The following is a 5527-nucleotide window of genomic DNA, read 5'->3' on the forward strand; positions in this document are numbered from 1 at the left end:
TATGAGTGGGTGAAGTTGCAGTGAACTCATAGCTACACAGGGAAGAGGAACACACATATAAGACAGTTTGACAGCAACAGAGCTGAAGGGTAGAGGCTTTGAGGAGCTCAATGAAAGATAGATAAATGGTTGTCCAAGTACTTATCCAGACAAACATTTGGTCCATAATTTGTTTTTGATACAATTGTAATGAATGTCATTCTTCTCTATGGAGCAGCATGCCAGCTCTCCAGCACATCACTGCTTGGTGCCCAGTGGGCAGCAAGTGCCCAGTTGCCAATGCCACTTTCTATCGCATGTTCATCTGCAGGATATTAAACAGATTGCCATCCGTTTGATGTTTGTGACTAGGAGTAGTAAATACCATATGATATGACACAATGGATTTGCTCTGGGACGGGGAGAAAAAAGACAAAGAGAAGGACAAAAATGGGAAGGTGGAGAGAGGAAGAAGAAAAAAATGTATCTCTGTCCCTGGAATGAAGGGAGGGACTAGGTAAGTTTGAAAGGATGTTAATATTATAGAGAGTTGCAAGCTTTGCATTGAGAATAGAATGTTATATCTACGAGTTTATGCCCAAATTTTTGTTATGAGTTTTGACTTAGTAAAATGGTCAAAAATGATTTTACTCTAGTTTAAGATGTTTCAAAATATATCTGGAGTGGTCTAGGAGGTGGCACAGTGATAAGGCTTTGAACTCTCAAGCATGAGGTTCCGAGTTTGATTTTCAGTGGCACATGTGCCAGAGTTATGTCTGGTTCTTTCTCTCTCCTCCTAACTTTCTCATAAATAAAATAAAAATCTTTAAAAAAAAAATTCTGGAATGATTAGCCATAAAATTTTATGAATATATGAATGTTTGTAGACATAACAGAGTTTTCATAAGAAATCTCCATATTAAACAGTTCTTATTTTTATGTAAAAATTGTCAGAATTGTGGCATATGGAAGAAAAACCTTATCAGGTGAAGCTAAAGGAATAATAGAAAACTTAAGATTTTAATTGTGCTCCTACTACCTTATAACATTTAATAAGCAACTTAAAATGTTCACTTCTATTAGTAGATATTCTGTTTAGAAAAATCTTTTAAGCTCTATCAAACTCTAGGCTCTTCTGGTTTTTACAGTGGTTTTGATGTCTTTGAGAACTGTATGGAAAATATTAAATTCTATGTAAGTGACTGTAATCCCCAGTTGAATCACATCTCAAACTCTAAAGCTATACCCTTCTTGGATTGGAAGTTGATTTTCTTGTTCTTTTCCACAGTAGTCTTAACTAATTGTAATTGAGCTAATGGAAAATATCCATATCTATTTGAAATAAACAGTAAGTTTACTCAGTAAAAAACATATGGGTCAGACAAATATTCCTTTGGGGTTGGGAGTAGAGTTGGGAGTCAAAGCTCCCTACTGCAGAGTGTCTTCTCACCCTTAGCTCTGGTCATTTTGCTGACGTCATACAAAAGTGAAAGCAGAATGGTAAAACTAAACAGATTGTCTTTACATGTCAAATAAAAAGCTAGATAAATCAAATATCATTATGTCTTCGTTTTCCCTAGTCCTCTTTTGAAGATATTGATATAGACACAGACATATAGTAAGTATGGGTCATTATTTGGGGCTTTATATATTTTTTCCAAACTTGGATCCCTTATGACTCTTGCAAAACATACTTTGATAACTGACTACATAAGAAATATTTGTTGATTGTTTAGAATGAACTGTCAAAAATAGTTTATTATGTAAGAGTATTAGCACAATCTTGTTTCTATTTTTTCCCAACAAAGGTCAAAGCCTTCTTCTTGTTATAAAATTAGTCTGTGGAGAGTCACTATGATAATGAATTGTAATGTATGCTAAGCACATAGAGGACAAGGATTGCAAGCAGTTTCTCCAAGGCTCAACTGAATTGTGCTGTAATTGTTGCTGGTAGAAGCTATGAGGGAATATTTCAATATTGTTTATTCATTTTGTTTTGATTAAAATAATCAGAATAGAGTACAGAACTGTCATTCCAATTGGATGTTGAAGTAGGTGACTGACTGTGATGATATTGTATTTACTCTAGACTTTGTTGGAAGATTACCCTCAGGGATCTTACTAGTTTACATGATTAAGAAATGGCACAGAAACAAATTTCCCATACCTAACAGTCATAGAGTGGGTACATAATGTTCCCTCTAAATGGGGATTGTTTATTGCAACATTTATACTTATGCGTTGAGAACACGGGCTTGCCAGTGAGCAAAAACAATCACTTCCCTGTAAGACTATGGGTATTAATGTAAAAAATGCTAACAGCAGCACCAGAAATTAGGATCCTTTATGGGGTAAAGAGGGAGAGATACTTATACATCTATATCTTAAATATATGGTTGCCATTTCTAGAGCAAAGTTATAAAGAATTTAACTCTTTAGCACTACTTTTTCTTTTTTGCCTCCAGGGTTATGGCTGGGACTCCGTGCCTGCAATATGAATCCATTGCTCCTGGCGGCCATTTTTGTTTTTGTTGTTGGGTAAGACAGAAAGAAATTGGGAGAGGAATGCAAGACAGAGAAAGAGAGAGAAAGATAAGACATCAGACATCAGACCTTCTTCACCTCTTGCAAAGTGAAAAACCCCTGCAGGTTGGGAGCTGGGGCCTCAAACCAGGATCCTTGTGTGGGTCCTTGTGCTTCACACCATGTCTGCTTAAGCTGGTGCCCAGTCCCCAGTGATACTTTTTTTTATCATTTTTAAAAAATTTTTAACCTTTATTTATTTTGAATACAGACAGAAATTGTGAGGAAAGGGGGAAATAGAGTGGGAGAGAGACAGAGAGACACCTGCAGACCTGCTTCGTCACTTGTGAAGCTTTCCCCTTGCAGGTGGGGACCAGGGACTTGAACCCAGATCCTTGTGCACTGTAATGTGTGCACTCAACCAGGTGTGCCTCCGCCCGGCCCCTCCCAGCGATACTTCTAAGTGGGTACTACACTGGGTGTTTTTACATTAGATTTAGTGGTGGTACAGTTTTTTTTTTTCCCTCTTTGGATACCTTTAACATTCCTTTCCCCTCAAATCCATCATTGTTTCTATCTGTCTCTGTCCATCTCTTCCTCCCTGCCTCCCTCCTTCCTCGCTTATTTTTCCTCTCTCTATTCCTGGCCACAACTTTTGCAAATAGCATCTGAATTAGATGCTTTCATTTCCTGGATTAGGGTTTGAGTTCATATTCTCTCACACATGTGCCTGACATGTAATGACTTGGAGTTTCATAACATGTATGTAGTGAGAATCCAACATCATAATTTAGCCATGGAGTTCTGCTTAGTGGCAATATAGAGAGACATTATTAAGGAACTAGTTTTATAATAGAATATATAGAAACCTCATGATACTCTTAGGGCAAAATTCTATAATTTACCAATATGATATTGGTTGACTATGACAAGGAGACTTGGAAAGCCTTTTGTAAGTAAAGGGAAGCTAATGATCACTGGCATGTATTCTGATGGCATCAGGATGAGATACTGAGCTTCAGGACTGTTAGCCTGATTTTCTTGCATTTTTGTGACTCGTCATAAGGTCATTTGCAGGAGATCCCGACTGAGAATTATGAGAAAAACAAAATGGGAAATTAATTTGTTTTAAATGATGCTAGACATTATAATGTACTTTTCCAGCCTAATCACACAAATGACTTGACATAAAAGCTTCTAGCCCTGTGAGCAGCAGGGACTGCCTCACCCCATGCCAGTAGGTTGTAGTCAGTGAGGACACATCAGAGCACATGGCAGAAAAGAGCAAGGGTGAGCCTAGACAAGCTTGAGTTATCTATCTGCAGAGGCTGAAGATACTTTTGTCTTTTGTAAATTTTCTATTGAACACAAGTTTCACTTATTCATTAGTGTCGACTTTATAGCCTGTGAGATAGCTCACTTGGACAGTGTGCTGTTCTGCCATGTGCACTGACTCAAGTTCCAGACTGGCCTCAACTCCACTGAAGGAAGTTTTGGTGTTGTGGTCTTTTTTGCTTTATTCCTTTTCCTCTCTCTGTCTCTGCCTCTATATGAAGAATAAGAAATAATAAATGAAGTGTCTATTTTAATTTTGACATATATATTCACTCTTGATCACAGCCATTATTGTAAATATAGAACACTTTTTTGTTATATTTATTTATTGGATAATGACAATCAGAAATCAAGAGGGTAAGGTAGATCGGGAGAGAGTAAGAGAGACACCTGTAGCACTGTTTCACCTTTCAGAAATCTTTCCCCCTGTAGATAGGGACTGGAGGCTCAAACCTGGGTCCTTGTGCATGGGAACATGTGTACTCAACCCCCACCCCTAACATTTTCTTTGTAAACTTCTCTGTGCTCTTTTGTAAACACACCTCTTACCTCCTACTTATTCGTCATTCTTCTTCCATCCAAGATCCTAGGCAATCACTATTACATAGTACACAGATCCCGCTTATATTTCTAGAATGAAATATCAAGGGGATACCATGCACTATATACACACGCCTTTTTGGTCTGGCTTGTTTCACTCAGTTTAATTATTTTGAAATGAATCTCGGTGCAGTGTGTAGCAGTAGTTGCTGAGATATATTCTACTATATGGACTAGTTTGTCCATTTACTTGTTGGTGGAGATTTCAGCTGTATTTAATTTGAAACTAGAGAAAATAAAGTGTGATGAACATTGTAGGGGCCAATGTTTTCATTTCTGAGGGGTAAGGACCTAGGTTAATATGACAAATGTACATTCCTTATATAAAGATTTTTAGTAACTGTGCCATTTTATACTTTTGACACAATCATGAGACAGTTGCTCTAAATCTATACTAACATTTAGTATGATCGTCTTTTAAATTTTACTTATTTTTAAATTTTTTACTATCTTTATTTATTTATTGGATAGAGACAGTCAGAAACCAAGAGGAAGGGGAAGACAGAGAGGGAAAGAGACAGAAAGACACCTGCAGCCCTTTATCACCACTTGGAAAGCTTTCCCCCTGCAGGTGTGGGCTGGGGGCTCGAACCTGGGTCCTTGCACATTGCAACATGTGTGTTCAACCAAGTGCACCACCAGCCAGCCCCTCTTATTTATTTTTTTACCAGAACAGTAACCAGCTCTGGCTTATGGTGGTGTGAGGGATTTAACCTAGGACTTTGGAGCCTCAGGCATGAAAACCTATTTACCATTATGCTAGCTACTCCTTTAAATTTTATGCATTTGTCAGTGTATAGCTGTAACTCATGAGGATCGTCATTTTTCATCATTAATGTGTAGACATTGAATTTTCAAACTTATTCAGATCTTAAAACTAGAAATTTAGTTTACTTAATAGATTTAGGATTATCTAAGTAATCTATTTCCCTATGTTTTAGTAGTTTGTTAATTTTTTAATCAACATTTTTAAATTTACTTATAAAATGGAAACATCGACAAGACCATGGACAAGAGAGGCACAACTTCCATCACCAGAACTCCACATCCCATTCACTCCCCTCAAAGTCCCCCCACCCTCCATCCCTCT

The sequence above is a fragment of the Erinaceus europaeus genome, chromosome 3 (genome assembly GCF_950295315.1).
Source record: "Erinaceus europaeus chromosome 3, mEriEur2.1, whole genome shotgun sequence".
Lineage (NCBI taxonomy): Eukaryota > Metazoa > Chordata > Mammalia > Eulipotyphla > Erinaceidae > Erinaceus > Erinaceus europaeus.